At 39.5% G+C, this 18,134-nt stretch overlaps 1 protein-coding gene across 3 annotated transcripts in view; it reads left to right on the top strand.

Moving 5' to 3' along the window:
- The window catches only part of DCDC1 (doublecortin domain containing 1), a 428,668-nt gene that overhangs the window by 165,467 nt on the left and 245,067 nt on the right, over window positions 1-18,134 (top strand). The gene's annotated exons all lie outside the window — the stretch shown is intronic.

Raw genomic sequence — 18,134 nt, 5'->3', positions numbered from 1 at the left:
TTGTTCTTTATTTCCTTTTTTTCTCATCCTGTGTATTTCAGACTACCAATTTAGTTTGGTAGTTCTCTATGGTGGTTTTCTCAGTTATCTGTTTATTTATCATTTGTGTCTCTGTTCTGATTATTTGTTTAGTGGTTACCATGAAGTTTGTATAAAAAAGTTTCATAGATGAGATAGTCCGTTTTTTGATAGCCTCTTATTTCCTTAGTCTAAGCCAATTCTATCTCTTTCCTCTTCCCCTTCTAAGTTGTTGTTCTCACAACTTATTCCGTCTTGTGTTGTGAGTTTATGGTTAAAGTGACAAGATTATATTTATTTTTGGTGTTTTCCTTCCCTTTGTATTTAATGCTATAATTAAGTGTTTGCTAACTGTTCTAATAGAGAGCTGCAATTTCCTGATTTTGTCTGCCTATTTATCTCCTTGCTCAAGGCTTTGTAAACTCTTTCTTTTTTGTGTTTTTTTTTCAGGCATGAGGGCCTTATTGATCAATTCTTGTAGAGGGAGTCTTGTGGTGATGAGCTCCCTCAGCTTTTGTTTATCTGGGAAATTTTTTATTTCTCCATCATACCTGAAGGATATTTGCACTGGATAGAGTATTTTTGGCTGGAAGGTTTTGTCTTTCAGAATTTTGTATATATCATTCCACTCTCTCCTAGCCTGTAAGGTTTCTGCAAGGAAATCCACTAAATGCCTGATAGGGATTCCTTTGTAAGTTATTTTGTTCTGCCTTGCTGCCCTTAATATTTTTTCTTTGTCATTGACTTTTGCCAGCTTTACTACTGTATGCTTTGGAGAAGATCTTTTTATGTTGATATTATTAGGAGTTCTCTTAGCTTCTTTTACATTTATTTCCAGCTACTTCCCCAGGTTTTGGAAGTTCTCAGAAATTATTTCTTTGAATAAGCTTTCTGCTCTATTCTCCCTCTCTTCTCTTTCTGGAATACCTATAATCCTTATGTTGCATTTCCTGATTGAGTTGGATATTTCTCAGAGAATTTCTTCATTTCTTTTTAACCTTAGTTCTCTCCCCCATCTGAAGCATTTCTATATTTCTGTCTCCAGACTGCCAATTCTGTCCTCCAAAATGTCAGCTCTGTTATTCATGGAGTTGAAATTTTTCTTTTTCTCAATCGTTGTGTTTTTCATCTCCAACATTTCTGATTAGTTGTTCCTTATAGTTTCAATCTCTTTTGTGAAGAATTCCCTCTGTTCATTAATTTTGTTCGTCATTTCATTGAACCATTTATCTGTATTTTCTTGTAACTCTTTGAGCTTTTTTTATGATAGCTGTTTTAAGTTCTATATCATTTAGAGTGGAAATTTCTGTACCATCAGGGTTGATTTCTAGGTGCTTGTCATTTTCCTTCTGATCTGGCATATTAATATATTTCTTCATTCTATTCAATGGTGTGGATTTGTGCCTTCACATAGTGATAGTATCTGATCACAGAGTTTACCTCCTGCCATTATCGCAGAGTCAGGAGCTGTGTACTCTGAGCTTGCCATGACCCTTGACATCTGTGCCTGTCCTTAGCATCTATGCTGACAGGGCCAGTCTGCAATTGCTGGCTCTCTTTCCCACTGCTGCTGCTTTTCTAACTATGTACTGGCACTCTGGCCAAGCAGCTGATCTGGAATGCCAGGCAGGGGGAGAGGACTTTCTCTCACCTGCGTGATCCTGGGGGTGTTCTCCCTCTGCTCTCCTGAGGTGCTGGCTTGATGAAGACACCCCTGCAATAGCTTAGCCTCCTCTGTGTGGGGCTTTCCCTCAGGCTGTGGGGGAATTTGGAGAGCAAAGCTGTGCCCACAGAGAGCTGCCCCTCCCCACTCTCCTCTCAGAGCCACGTGTGGTCCTGCACCCTGCGTCACTGCCAGGGAGGAAGAGGATATCCCCTTATCTCCTTCCATTTCCTTTGGGGAGGTCCAGCACCATTACCTTCAGATGTATGGCTGTGTGGGTCTCTCAAATGTCTTTTATGTTGTGTGAATGTTCTCTGTTGGTTTGTGAATGTCCTTTTCATTGTATCTTAGAGGAGAGTCTAAGGGGAAAGCTCACTCCGCCATCATGCTGACATCGCTTGTTGGAACTGGAGCTTTTAATCTCTACAAGGCTTGTAAAAAGCTGCCTCTCACAGAGGTGTTGCCTTTTGACTAAAAAATAAAAACTACCATGAAATCCTGCCATTTTGGCAGCGTTTTTACAAACAACACTTCAGTAGAAATATCAAAAAGTGTAATTGTGAAAAACATTTGATCATTCCTGTGACATGGAGACAGCGTTCACTCTCTCTGACACTGTTATGAGAGAGTGTTTCTTAAGGGAATCTGAGGTTGCTGCTACTTGCAAAGATCTTCAAAACAAGCCAGTGAGCAATTTGCGATAACTAGCTTACGAATAAAAGCTGGAAATGGTCTATGATTTCAATTGAGAATCTCATCATCAACTGCCCACACATCAGTTAAGTTTCTAAAAGGGAAAATCTGATAGTTCCATTTTCCTGTCTCTCCTGCCTGTTTCCACCCATAGAAAACATCAAAATGGGCATCCTGGTCATTTAGCCTCTCTCCAGCCTCCACTGTGCTTTTCAGGTGCCTGCTGAGACCAAGTCGTCTCCACTTCCACATGGAATTACCTCATGGAGGGTTGGGTGGAAGTCTTCAGGGATGTTCAAGAATTCAGAAGCAGATCAGGGTGTGTCTGAGGGAAAAACTGACTTCTTTAACCTGGAAAAAAAGAGGGGGGATGGGCCCTGAGTAGGGAGTGGCAGTGATCTGAGGACCCTTGGGCAACTAGGCTAGTTCCAGTTTCCTAGACTTTAGTCTTTGTCTCATGGTTTCTGTCTGTCCCTGATAATAACCCCTAAAAGACAGAAATTACGGCAACACCACCTAACCTGTGTAGTAACTGGTACTGTAGCAAGGAATGTAGTGGCCAGGATTGAAATTTCCTTCCCATTTAATGAGCATTCTTCAGTCCCACTGTACTAAATATTCTGTGACACATAGAACTGGGCCTCTTCTCCAGGATGTGTGGGTGATTCAGTAAAAAATAATACCGAACACCGACAGTGTTGCTGGCACTCTTCTAAGTGCTTTACTCAATAACTCATTTACTTATTTAGTAACTTTATTCACTCATTTAATTCTCCCAAATAAAGGTGGGCACTGTTGCTCTCCTCATTTTACAGACAGGGTACCTGAGAAGCACAGCAAGGTGCTAGCTATTTTGTCCTCTAGCACCTTGTAATTTATCTGAAAAGATAAGGTTGGCATTATCAAGGCAAAGTGATCCTGTTACAAGGGAACGTCCTACCTCAGAAACACCCGAGTCAGGGCTGAGGTGCCTGGAGTAAGAGGAAGGACATGCCTCAGTGTGGCCGGCGCAGCCTCTGCCTGCTTCCCTTTCCTCACTATGGGTCCTTTACCTGCTGCACATGCCTCAGCCACCCTAGCCTCATTTCCTTCCTTCCAACACCCCACTCCTCCCTGCCCAGCACCAGGGACCTTGTCTCTCTGTGGGCAGTGCTGTCCCTGTCCCTCCCTGGGCCGGTGCCACCTGTCGCTCCTGTGCAGCGTGAATGTCTCTTTCCCAGAGATTGCTTCCCAGCAAGCTGAGTGGTTCTTCTTTTGTGTGTACATCTCTCACAGTCCTGTCCTCTGTGGCATTGACCGAAACTGGGTTTAGGGAATTCTTCCTCTTTTTTTAATCCATGTCCTTTGATAGGCTGTTGGCTCTCTAAGTGTGGTATGTATTTCCTTCTTTTTCATCGTACGCCCAGTGCTTGACAGATCACAGGCTCCTGTGTGTCTGTGGACTGAAGGAATGGAAGATCTCCTGCTGTGGGGTTTAGTTAATCAGGAAGGACTTTATGGAAGAGGCCTAGTTTTTAATTGTCATGGAGGCAGTAATGGATGTGAATTGCTGGAGAGGAAATGAGAGGGCACTCTAAGTGGGAGAAATGCTTTAAATCAGTATTTAAAAAAATTTATAAAGGTTACACAAATATTTGATTTCTTTAAGTGTACACATATGTGCTCATAGAAGTGTGTGTGTAAATGTATGTACATGGACATTTGCAAACAGAGGATATGTGTAAACCTTGGAGGAGATTTCAGTAAAAGCACATATTGAAATGTTTATGTGCCCACCTTTAATATGCTGCAGAAAACCAGTGTGTTACCTTGTGCTTCCGGGTAAACTTCATTTTGTGCAATCTCAGATTAAACTTCTTTTAAATTTGAGCATATTTGCTTGCTTATGTTTTAATTTGAATAGGAAAATTTGCATGTGGTTAAATCCTTAAACAATCCAAAAACATCACAGTGAAAAATTGACCCCACCCTGTTCCCTGGTTTTAGAATTTACACAATAGCTTAAGTAAGATCAATTCCTGACTAGACTGAGTATTTTCTTTTTTCTTTCTTTTTAAATAACAAACTCTTTTTTGACTGAATTCATAGGATGTAGTTAATTCAAGTACAGTCATTCATTTTATGAATAATATTTCTTAATCTTTTTAAGAACTACTTTTTTAGGTAAAAAAAATAATGCAGTTGGTAAGAAGTAATCAAATACAACAAAAGCATGTACTGAGAAGAGAGGAGAAATCTCCCTTTTCTCAACCCCCAGAAGCAACCTCTGTTGTTAGTCCCTTGGTATCCTGCAGGCATGCTCTGCTCATAAGCAAGCGTCTGCGTGTACATCACCTCTCTCCTCCTCATCCTCTGCTCCTTCTCCTCTTTCTCCACTAATTGTAGCCTGGTATTTACACTCTCTGCTACCTTTTTTCTGTTACTGATGTATTTCGAGAAGCATTTTGTGCCTTACATATCTGCCTTATAGTGTATGGATGCACCATAATTTACTTAGGCGGTCCCCTATGGATGAACATTTGGTTTTTATCCGATCTTCAGTTATTCAAACAATGCTGCAATAAATATTCCTGTGTGCCCTTGTTGGGGCCTTGTGTGTCTGTAGGCAGTGTTACTAGAACTAGAATTGCTAACTGAAAAAGAATCAAATTGTTACAGATAGTATCAAATTACTTTCTCAAGACAGCAGTGTACGAGAGTGTCTGTTTCTCCTATTCGTTGATGATATATCGATGTTTTAAATTTTTGTCAATCTAATAGGTGAGCAATCTCATTGAGTTTTATTTTGCATTTCTCTTATTATAAATGATTTTGAATGTCTTTTTACATGTTCAGAAGCCATTTTTAAATTTCACTTCTTATAAACTTTTTCTTCATGTCCTTTGCTCATTTTCTATTAGGTTATTAGTATTTTTCTTGTTCGTTTGTAGACACTACAAATTAAGGGAATTAGCCCTTTGTTTTTCATGTGTACCATTCATAGATTGGGATTTCTTTCAAATATGACATTGATCAGGAGGTTGCAGGCTAGAGTGACCTTTAAAATAATTCAAGTTCTCCATGCAAAAGAATCTTGAATAAGCTGTATATTTTAGTATCCAGGTACCCTGCTCATGGATCATACCAGGTAAGGTTCAGGTGAATTCACATAATAAAGTGGTTATCATGTTCTAAAATTCACTTCCCAGTACCATGTCACATCATGGTAAAATTCTATGAAATAAACAACTTAACCGTGTAATATGATCATAGCTCTAAAGAATGCAGTTCCTGATTCTAACCTATTCATTTCCCATTTAACTGGAATTAATTTAGTACCTACTATACTGTGTATAGTATCAGGATTTAACTATAGATAGTTTCATTGCTTTCTATAAGTTCTAGATGTTTTTGATCTAACTTTAATTTTTTCTTTTTTGTGAGGAAGATTCACCCTGAGCTAACATCTGTTGCAAATCCTCCTCTTTTTTTTGCTTGAGGAAGATTAGCCTGAGCTAACACCTGTGCCAGTCTTCCTCTGTTTTGTATGTGGGACGCCTCCACAGTATGACTGATGGGTGGAGTAGGTGCGCACCCGGGATCTGAACCCATGAACCCAGGCCGCTGACGTGGAGTGTGTGGAGCTTTAACCACTTGGCCATGGGGCTGGCCCCTAACTTTAATTTTTATGATAATAAATTCAAACAGTTGTTACATGTTGTTAGTGATGTAACTTTGAAATAATTTTTTTCTTTCATTTCTCTTTCAAGTTTTTGGATTTCTTTTGTTGAGGAGTATCCTGAAATTGCAAGGAGCTATTTTAGAACTATAACTACTTTCAACCATTTTATGTGTGAACCAGAGTCCTTTCAATGCGGTGGAATAGATTGAAATACAAAAATAAGTTGGTTGCTAAATTTGTCATAAGTGCCATAGAGCTTTATGGCAGAAGGAGTGCACCTTAATGTATGCAAGTTAAGAGAAAATTAAGGAGTTTGGGGATTCCAGGACGTAGTACAGACAGTGACAAAAGAATCACCTGTATTTCAAATGTATGAAGCAGCCTTACTGAAGGGGCGGGAAGCAAAGAACCTGACCTAACTGGTAAAATTAGACGCAAGGGCACCATCCTATTGATAAAGCTGTTTCCACAGGGCTCTGGAATAACCGTTCCGGAAACACTATACGTATATTGGAATTGAATAATTAAGTAAATAAGCGGCAGATGAAGGAGTTGGGTTTCTTACTGTTGGAGTGGGAAGTTACAGACGAGCAAAGGAAGAAGGCTGGGATGACCCACGTGGTGATGGATTCGAGTTGGAGACATTAGTATGAACTCATGTTTAGCCTAATGTAGATACAGATGGCTTCATATAGCAATATTGATAGATATATGTATATAAGTGGTTTAGTAAACACACAGTTTTTGTTTTTGCTCTGTCAGCTGAGACAGCCTGAATGTAATAATACTTCCAGCGTCCAGATCTTGGTTTCTAACTCCATTCTTCAATAAAAGAAGCCAGGGCTCTTTGGAAAAATGACAGATTCTAGGACTGGGGCAGGAAATGTATGAGATAAGCCTGGAGTATCTTATAGTGCCTAAAAGTAAGAAACTGCTCAAAAAACACAACAATGAGGGGCGTCAAAGGGACATAGGCGCTAACTAGAAGAGCTCCCAGTAGCAAAAGCTGGAGTAATTTGAGCAACAAAATAAAGTAGTTTTAGATGGTAGATTATAACCCAAAATAAACCCAGTGTAAAATAAATATCCTTGCATCTATAGTAATATAAAAATGATCAAATGAATAAATAAATGAGGGAGAATAGACAAATCTCCTTTGTAGAAAAACTCCAGATGATTGATGTGGACACTTCTTCCTCGAGGACGTGGGGTAAAACTGCCTGCTCCCACAGTGTGGGATGTGCTAGTGATGACCTTTCTAAAAGGACAATATGGGAAGGGCAAAAGAGTGACTTTACAATGGAAAGCCCTGATAAACACTCCCTCAGCCAGTGATCAAGTTGATGTCAACAGTGAGGAGCCATGTTCATAGCGTTCACCCCTGTATGACGTGGAGAGAATGGCATTTTACCTCTGTGGTCTCCCCAAACCCATAACCTCCATCTAATAGTGACCACAACGGAGAACATGAACTCCACACATGAACTGCAACTGAGAGACATTCTACAAAAGTACCTGACCAGTTCCCTCAAAACTTTCAAGTCTTCAAAAAAAAAAAGTCTGAGAAACTGCCACAGCCAAGAGGAGCCCTAAGGAGACATGATGGCTAAATGTAATGTGGGGTCCTGGATGAGATCCTGGAACAGAAAGAGGACATTAGGTGAAAACTAAGGATGTATGAATAAGGGATGGACTTTAGCTAGTGACAGTATGTCAGTATTGGTCTGTTACTTGTGGCAAATGTACCCCACTAATGGAAGGTGTCGTACAGTAATAGGAGAGGAAGCTGAGTTTGGAGTTTATAGGAACCCTCTGTACTGTCTTTGCAAGGTTTCTGTACAACTAAATCTACTCTAAAATAAAAATGGTCATGTGAAAAAGCAAAATATAAAATCTGTAATTATAGGAGCCAGACCGATGGTGCAGCGGTTAAGTTGGCACAGTCTGCTTCAGCAGCCCAGGGTTTGCCAGTTCGGATCCCGGGTGTGGACCTATGCAGCACTTGTCAAGCCATGCTGTGGCAGGCGTCCCACATATAAAGTAGAGGAAGATGGGCACGGATGTTAGCTCAGGTCCAATCTTCCTCAGCAAAAAGAGGAGGATTGGCAGCAGATCTTAGCTCAGGGCTAATCTTCCTCAAAAACAAGACAAAACCAAATTATAATATTTTCCATCACAAGATCATTAACACACATGTAGGTGTTTGCTGCCTAACCACAAGGCATGAATTAATATATGTTTATGTTAGTAACTTGTGAAACTTGTAAAAGATAGGATAATTGTTTATACCTCTTATGGTAAAAATTCCCAGGATTTGAGCTTTATATGTTTTCTGAATTTTGGGCTAAAGCCTCAAATAATCATCATATTTATAGGATTTGATGACACACTATTTGCCTATCCTCAGAAGGTTTCTCTTCCTCAGTTTCTTTGATCAACCATTCCATTCCCAAGTAACCATAGTGATCCACTGTGTTATTTTACTTTACATTGTTTATAAATGGAAGTAAGACTGGATTAAAATAACCTTTGACATTTGAAAACACATGTACTAGTGGAAAGAAAGAATGAGATGGTTATCTAAAATAAAAATGAAAGAATTTATTTATGTTGTTACAAAACCCTGCTGCTCACAAATAGGAAAGCTAAAAACTCATGGAATGTAAGAGCAATTCTCATTCTTAGGACCATGGATTTATTTAAAGTCTTGGGTTATGTTTTAAATGCCTAAAAGTGTCCACATGAGAATTTCTAAGTGTATTTCTTGCAAAACATAACAGCTTCCCTTAAAATAAGTTAGATTAACAAATAATTTTAAAACATATGCTTTTTTGTACATTTCAGTGTGGATTTTATACATTTTACTATTTGAGCTCTCTTTTAGCTTATTTAAATGTTCTGAGAGATTTTTGAGCAAATCTTACGTATTTTGTAATAAGAGTGTAGCTCTGCAGAGCTGATCAAATGTCTGTGAACATTATTCAAACCATACAAATTATACCAGAAAAGTGTACACACGTTTTTAGAATTAGGATTACAGTGAAATCAAAGGTTAGAACAAAAGTAACAAACAGGAATAAAAACAAACAAAATCCAGAATCCAAAAAACTTTTTTACGGAAGACATTCCATTTTCTGTGTTCATAAACTCCCTCCACACACATACGTCGATTGGTACTATAATAGTAATTGTTATATCTCGGAACTCATAAAATAAGAAATATTGCCTTTATTTTTTTAGTATATTGAGATTCCCAGGAAAATACTGTTTGAAAACACGATTGCCTTGAGTTTGGTTCCTCAGCGGTGCACCGGGCACCTCAGTGGCTGCGGCCAAGGACGGCCTCCAGGGGGTGTTTTACATTTTTGTTCCCCTGGGGCACTGTGAACCCAAGAAGTCTGGGAATCTCTGGTTCTTAAGTAAAGACATGGAATTTCAGATGGTGACAAGTGTCTGGACCCAAGGGTTGGCAGAGTCGCTTTAGCAGAATGTAATCGAGGGTCAAAGGCTGCGATGGTAGAGCTTATTTGAAAAGTAACAGATGCAGGTGGACCTGTCTGAGTCTCGGTTTTCACAGCTGTGCTAACTTTTATATGCTGTGTGGTTTTTATGATTGCGCTTAAACATGTGTAGAGCAATGAGATCCACTCTTCTGATAAAGTACAAAATACACCTGTAATCCTATGGTGTTAACGTTTTGGGACAACTGTTTTGTAGACGGTATTCATGGAAAGAAAAATGCAATAATAGTTTTAGATAAAATTCTTGGGAAATTCGTTCGTGCTTTTGATTTATCTAATTCCTGTAATTATCTTTAAATAACCCCCCATATACAACCAGTCAGTGCTATGACTTCTCACGCAGTTAGTTGGGAAGATATTTTAAATAAATATTTGAGTCACATTAGGCCTCCAGAGATTGAAAATATAACGTAATTTTTAGTAACAAATAAAATAATTGTAGGTGAAACCTTTTCCCAATGGAGTATTAAGTATTCAAGCTATAGGTGTCTGAAAATAGAAATGAAGCTGGGCTGTCTTAGCTGTAGTTATGACAGCAGTTTGAACCGCTATTCTGCCACTCCAGCTGGAAACGTCTATATGTTCCATTATAGGGGCTGATCAAACTCCAAGCAAATCACCACAACTCATTCCTTAGGTAAAATTACCAAAATATCTAGTTCTAAATGCTAGAACTTAAAGAAATTTGAATGCGTTTTTATCTTTCTTTTAATGCAAATAGAATGACATGTTTTCCTTTATTTGAAATAACAAAGTAAATCAAAAATATTTTCTCTCTATAAAGCTATTCAGTTTCTTCTGAAAAATCAATTAATCCCAATTCAATTTTTACGTGTTGTATGTACTGAAACATGAGGCTAACTACTATTGCCTTTTAGAAAACATATTTTTTTTGTTAAAATGATTTGACTAATTTTTGAGTATTAAACCATTTAGATTAATCCACGCTTTCTGATGCCTTTGAGCCTCTTTTGTTAAGAGTTGGAGTTGAAGCTTTCCTGGATGGATCGGCCAGGTTGATATGCCATTAGGATGCTAAATAAAAGTGGTAATTTAAAACACCGCCACCACCACCACTACTGGTACCGAAGATGTTTGCCAACAAAGAATTTGTTCACTCACACAGTGCGTTAGGGCAAAGTCCTTTGAAGTCAGAGGCCGCTGATTGTACGTGACTTCTTAAAAAAAGACGGCTTTTTAGTCAAAGAAGCAATCCAGTGTGGGGTATCGATTTGGCAACATCACAGCTGCTTCTGTCTAATAAGGGGGTAGAAGGGCCATGTCTGTGGGGCTGGAATTACTTTTCGATTGCTGGGGCCACAGTGCTGGTTCTCCTATTTTGCTGTGCCACCTTCCCTGATCAATACCGCATCACCCAGCAGATAGTAATTAGGTTTCAGAGAGCCATTCTACAAAGATCTGTGTTGACTGCGATAGACAGAGCCAAGGAAAAGGTCACACAGAATCAGCAGCCAACTAAAAGGTGATGGGTAAAGAAAAGGCCCCTTGCCTGAGAAGTACTTAGCTCGTTTTTAATTACTGTAATTTTCAACAAAAGTCAGAGAGTGAGATGATGAAGTGAAGCACTTTCCTCCCTGCTGTTCCTGATGAGGCTTGATAGGCCTCGAAATTACGCATTGACTCCCCGTTTGATTTCTCCCAGTGTTTAGTGCTAATAACCTGTAGGGCCTCTTTTTTTTCTTTGTACCTCTCAGTCCTAGTGTCACTGCCGTAATTACACTGTGTGAAATCTGTACTGCAGTCGCAGCTGCCAGCTTCCAGCTTCGCGGGCTGGGTCAGGCTGAGAACAGCAAAAAAAAAGCTAATAGCTAAAAAGAGGGAGAGATTTTTTTTTTTAATTCCTGCAATGTTGTAATGAATTTTAATAGAATCTCATCATTTCTAAACTGTATACAAACAGCAAATTCCTAGAAACAGTCATGGTCGGATGGTGGCCGTGCTCTTTGCTCCTAAACAAACTTCTACAGAAATAAAAATGCAGCCAGTACCGGAAACAAACATCTCATTCTTGCTGATTTCAGCCTTGCTGATCCTTTGTTAGTGCAGGAGTGTAAGGAAATGGATCTGGGATTGGTATTCTAAACAATGCTGAATTCTGTAGTAAAGAATTTTAAGAAATGTTTCACAGCAATATTCATTACATTTTCAATAAATGCTCTTCACTTAAACTATTCTCTTGTCATTCTGAGATGTGAATAACCCCGGGTCCTCAAGTAGCCCCTGCTGGTAGAGTCGGGTAATAACATTTTCTTGGGTGTTGCTCTCCTGGGGAGTCTGGACCTCAGGTTCAGAAACAACAGCGATAGCAGCAGCAACAGCTCTCTAGAAAACCAGGGGCAGTCTTTTAAAAACTGTTATATATTTTTTTAAGGCAAAGGGGTAAAATTTTCAGTTATAATTCAAGTTATTATTCTAGGATTACGAACATGTCTGTACCCCTCCATAGAACTGTCATACAACACCAATTACTAAAGCCTGCCACATTTACAGAGCGTAAATAGTTTATACTAAAATGCTAAGATAAAGTGTCATTAGAAGCACAGTTGTCACAAATCAATTAATATCGTAACTTGGGAAGGTCTGAGGTATGAATTCTCAATCTCATGTTATGGCTATCATAGTAAAAATGAATATTAAAAATGTGCTCAGTTTGTGTCTTGTGTCAATTAGATTATTGCAACATAACCAAGAAAATATTTAAGTACATATATTTAAAAGTATTTGATCAGTCTTAGGAACTTTATTCATGAAGCATTCATATTTACTTATTCAAAGTAGCTAAGGTAAAAGTTACGTAATAGTTAAGGGCTTATAATCACCCATTAATAAGTTTTTACATCACGAAAACTGTGCAAATTTTATGGAAACTAAAGTGACAGTAAAATTAATTGCTGAAACATTGCTGCATTAAAGTCACCAGAAATTAACGAATTAATGGAAATAAAATTCCATTATTACGACCATCAGCTCAAGAATTGCTTGGGGTTACTGCCAAGGCGCATGGTAGAAATGAGCTAGATGTGTATCACATGGAATGATGGAAACACGAGGCTGACCTTCCACCTGGGGTCATGCCGCCTGCACAGCTAATCCATCCGCCTTTTTGGTGGAAGGGGTATCATGAATACTTTGTATTTCAGAACCAAGATAAATTCCCCTCCCCTACGACCATCAGGCAAGTTGCCTGATATTTCCTATTGAAAGAGGAGAGGATGCTCCTTCCTGAGCTGCAGGTGACCCTTTTCTTCCTGGAAGCCTGAGATTGGATTGCCCTGGCAGCCTGGGCTGGCACTTACTCCTGCATTGTGATGAGCAGCTCCTCTCAGTCACAGCGTTTGACTTCGTGACCTCCCACAGAGATGAATTCCAAACACAGAGGGAGCCCTGGAAAATGGAGATGGGGTTCTTTGATACTAGATGGTGGAAGTATTGAGCTGGGAGCATCCTGCTCTGAATTCTCTGTAAATGCAAATCCAGCTGGGTCAGAGAGGAAATAGCCAAAGAGTCTCAGGAAGCATTTGTCCTAGGAAATTGTGCTTAAAAATCCCAGAGTGGTTACCAGCGTAGCTTTTTGTCCCTCAGTGGCTTAGAGGAAATGGAGAATATTTTGCCAGTGAGCTTGGCTGAGGGGAACCAGCCATTTTGGTAAACTATTAATTCAGACTTGTTTTCAGAATATGTGATGTTTTGGATGGAACCAGGGCAAAAGTTGACCTTTGCTTTATTAATTCTTTGGTAGTAAAAAATTTGCATGTTGATTTGTAGTTTATGATGTGATTTTTCTGATTTACAGTTATCTCATTTGATTTTCTTAGTAGTCCTTGAGGTAGGTAAGTATTATTGTTATTGATACAAATCCTCAGTAATTGTGAAAATAATATTGGGAAGGACTACATAAAATATTCAGGATAGCAGCTGTTCTGGAGTATTTTCAGACATGTTGGAAGGGCTTATTATTTTTTTTGGTGAGGAAGATTGGCCCTGAGCTAACATCTGTTGCCAATCATCCTCTTTTTGCTTGAGAAAGATTCTCCCTGAGCTAACAGGCTTCCTCTATTTTTTGTATGTGGGTCGCCACCACAGTGTGGCTTGATGACCCGTGCCCGGGACACGAACCCACAAACCCTGGGCTGCCAAAGTAGAGCATGCAAACTTAACCACTACACCACCAGGCAGGTCCCTGGAAGGGCTTGTTTACATATAAATAGAGTGCTCACTACAAATCAAACTTACCAACCTCTTTATGCATCCAGAGGAGTTTACCACAGTTTGAACAAGCTGACATTGTTAATCTGGGTTCAGTTGGGGTGCATATATGAACAGGAAAAAATGGCACTTCAAAACATTTATAATTAAACTCAGTATTTCGTATACTTTTCTTGTCTAACTTGTGCTAATTTGAAAGGCTATAATGTACTCTTTCAGGAGAGATTTTTAAAAATAAAAATGAGTATTTTTTTTAATTAAAAATATGCTATGGCTACTTTTTTACTATGGTAAAATATCGTAACCTAAACTTTTCCATTTTAACCACTTTTAAGTGTACAGGTCTTTGGCATTAGGTACGTTCACGTTGTTCCGCAACCGTTACCACCACACGTGCAGAACTTTTACATCTTACCAGACTGAAACTCTGTGCCCATGGAGCACTAACTCCGTTCCCCTCGCCCTCCACCTCCGGCACCCACTGTCTCTGAATTTGACCAATCCCGGTCCCTCCTATAAGTGGAATCACATAATATTTGTCCTTTTGTGCGTGGCTTATTTCAAAGTTCATCCTTTATTGTAGCCAGTGTCAGAAGCCTTCCTTTAGGGCTGAGTAATGTTCCACCACACGTGTACACCACACCGTTTATCCATTGTTGCTGGACATTTACGTTTACTTCCACTTTTTGGTTGTTGTGATTATGGCTACTTTTAATTGGAGACTTTTATGATTTAAAATACTATTGAATAAGCTCAGTGGATAAACTGATTTTTTATAAGATGGTTGAAAACGTGGATATGATTATTTCCATAATTATTTTTTATCATCTGTTATTATTCCTTTGACATGCTCAAGGTATTTTATTTGAAAGTATTTATTGCCTTAACTTGAGAGTCTTATAATTTTTTGAGCACCTATGTGAGCTATAGCTTAGATACTGGAAAGACAGGCGTGGACAGAGGGAGCGTGGGGAAGGCCGTGGCCAGAGTTAGTGTGCAGACTTGAATTGTTTGGCCTGTAGAATGTGTATAAGTTTTTAAAAAATTAGTTGCCAACATCTAGAAATCAGGAGATTTTTACAATAAATTCTAGATGTTTGGTTTCTCTGAAAATTTGGAACATCTGTCCATACGCTGGGCCGCTTTTCTGCGTGACAACTTTTTGTGGAGCTGAGTGGCTTCCACCTTTAGACAGAATTTGTACTCTTGTGTGGAATGCGGATTCTGTACGATCTGCTTCTCTCGTTTACACGTTCCCAGTCCTGACCCAGACCTGCACTCTGGAGCTGTGACATGTGCCTGGCCAAACTGAGACATGCTGTACGTGTGACGTTCACTCTGGCTTTCAGAGACTCAGTATGACAGAAGATGGTGAAATATCTCATTAATAATGTTTGTATTGCTTGTATGTTTAAGTGGTAATATTTTGGTTAAATAAATTGCTAAAATTAATTTAGTCTGTTTCTTTTGACTTTTTTTTTAAGGTGCCTATTAGACTATTTAAAATTACATGTGTGCCTCACTTAGGTTTCTATGGGACAGTGCTGCTCTTGCTGTTTATGGACTAATCTAGGGGTTGCTGAGCTACAGCCCACGGGCCAGATCCGACCGGGTTGCCTGTTCTGATATGATCCACACTGAAGAATGATTTTCACAGATGGATATTTCCAACTCCTTTGATTATAGGAACGCTAGCTTTGAACCCCAATTGAGTGAAATGTTATTCCTTCCTAAAGAATTTCATTCTTCACATTAGCAGACCTGTATTACAAAATACTGTACTCAGTTTTTATTATTATATTTTGAATTTCATCACAAATTTTATGGAAATTTGTTTTTTTCTCTTGTTATTTAAGTTCCTGTATTTTATCCTTGATTTTACCTCTTTGCGTGCAAAGCCTGAAAAGTGTTTACTATCTATCTTTTTACAAAAAATGTTTGCTAAGCACTGGTCCAATAAGAAGCTGATGCAGGCGGCTCTCGGAGGGAGCTAAATGTATGGGGATGCTGTGGAGTCTGATAGACAAGGGTTCCAATCTTATTAACTTATTCAATCTCTGAGTCTTAGTTTTTCATCTGTAAAATGGCAACGATGATTCCTTTGTAAATGAGTAGGTGAGTTACTGTATGGGGTGTTCTGTGGAAGAGCGACTCGAGCACTGCCTCCACCTGGAATCCTCCTCCTTGCTACATCTGTCTAGTTGCTTCTTGCCCCTCTTTAGCTTAGTAACATTCTAGCTCAGAGAAGCATTTCCTGCTCTGACCCCGAGCCTGGGTTAGCTGTCCCCGGAAATCCCACACTTCTTTTTATGCCCATCATACTGCTGTTTGTCCCACGTCTGTCTGCTTTCTAAGATTTTAAGCTGCAGAGGGAAGTGTATCATTAACCACTGATTCCTAGGACTGACACATAATAAGTATTCAATAAATATTTCTTGGATAATGTTGATGATGCAAAATGCTGTACAGATGACACACAAAAAAGGATTCAGAGGGAGGAGATTTTTTTTTTGCTGAGATTTCAAAGAGTGTGTCTAGAGATTTGGGTCATGTTTTGGGACATTATAGTTTAAACATACTTTACTCTTCCCCTCTACCATACTTAGATTTCCTCACTCACCTTTCTTAAAGATAGGTGAGAAAGGCAAGTAAACACTTAGCACAGTGCCTGGCACCTGATGAGCCCTCAACAATTCTCTCTTCTTCAGTGATGGACGATCATGACTGTAGGGGAGGAAGACATTTCCTCTTCCCAAATGTGGGTTCGTCTGGCCGGAGAACGAATTAAATTCACATGAGACAGAATAGCAGGAGAAAATTAAACAAAGCTTTATGAGGACCATGGCCCGGGGCCTTTCTTCCTGAAGGAAGAAAGGGCACCGAAGAAGTGGGGTGCACACAGTGATTATATACCCCCAAACAGGGTGTTTCACATATGATTGAAATGTCCTTCCCACGATAGTCACAAGATTGCCCTGTCAGCACAGTGCTTGATGGACACAGCAGGTAGTGGGTCTGGTGTCTCGGTGGGCGTAGCAGGAGGCAAGTCTATTGTCTGGAGCTGGGTGGTCACAGGTGAGCGCAGCAATCAGTTCCTAGCCTAAGGAAAGATGCTTAATCCTGAAGAAATGCCAACTTTGGGAGGGGGAGGGAAGTCAGTTACAGGAGGTTACCAGACAAGCACAATAAAATGCAGATTTAAGTCCTTGCCTTTGGTATTGATTACGAGTTTCTAGAGAGAAGGTCATCTCCTTTCTTCTTCCTGGTACAGAGAGGGAGGCACATTTTACAGATAGAGATTTACCTTACAAATGTAAATGTGTCCTAACGAAGGGCAAGTTCCATTCCTCAGAGCCTCCTTCCCTGTCCGAGTTTATCAAAAGCAATCAGCCTCAAATAATCCTGATGCAAAAGAGACATATCTTAGGGTGGCCATTTCCAGGTCCCTATAATGACCAATCAGAATATTGACTGTCAACATGATCAGAGTATCCAGGGATAAAGTTGATAGGTCAACTGTTGATAAATAAAGTTGAGAGGTCAACGATTTTAGAAAACAGAAGGAATCCATTTCAGAGTAAGTAAATTAGTCATCCCAGCATCCAAATTCAAACCACTCAACAACCAAGGTCTTAGCTTTTTTTTTGATGAGCAAGATTTGAAATGCAGGATAGTGAAAAGTTAGAATCCAGACCAAGTTCTGCAAACCAAAACTAAATTAAAAATGTCTTGAGTGTATCTGTTAGGTACAAGTTTATTATTTGCCTACAATCACTTCTGGTCAGAATCACAAGTGGCAGCTGTGACTCCCGTCCCCTCAGAACCGCGAGGCTTAACACCTTGGGAGAGAAAGCACAGAGCAGGGTCACATTAGGCTCTGCCAGCAGGAATGGACGCTTAGGTTCTAGAGAGGATGAAGCTGATAATAAATAATATAATAAATATTATAATGATATGGTAAATAATAAAAATTAGCCTCAGGGTTCCCTCATAACCTTTCCTAACTTTGTAATGAAAGTTGGCCAACATATAATTTTAAAAGGCCAGAGTGGATGATAAAGATGGAGTCATTATCCTCCTTAATTTTGTACAAATTGTACCAAACATCACAGTAAGTGCTGTGATGGCATCCTGCACAGTCACTGTAGGAGCACAGTGGAGGGCATCAAAGATGGTTCTTGTGTCTGGGACTGAGAATGAGTCAGAGCGGGCTTCCTGGACGGGGCAAACCAGAGGAGCAGGGTCAGAGTGTGTGATGTGTGTGTGTGTGTGTGTGTGTGTGTGTCGGTGTGAGAGACAGTGAGTGATGCAACCCAGATTTGGGGCAATCTACTACTTATATTTGTATCTT

The sequence above is a fragment of the Equus asinus genome, chromosome 20 (genome assembly GCF_041296235.1).
Source record: "Equus asinus isolate D_3611 breed Donkey chromosome 20, EquAss-T2T_v2, whole genome shotgun sequence".
Taxonomy (NCBI): Eukaryota; Metazoa; Chordata; class Mammalia; order Perissodactyla; family Equidae; genus Equus; species Equus asinus.
The sequence above is the reverse complement of the archived record's forward strand: the minus strand, read 5'-3'. Positions and strand labels throughout refer to the sequence as shown.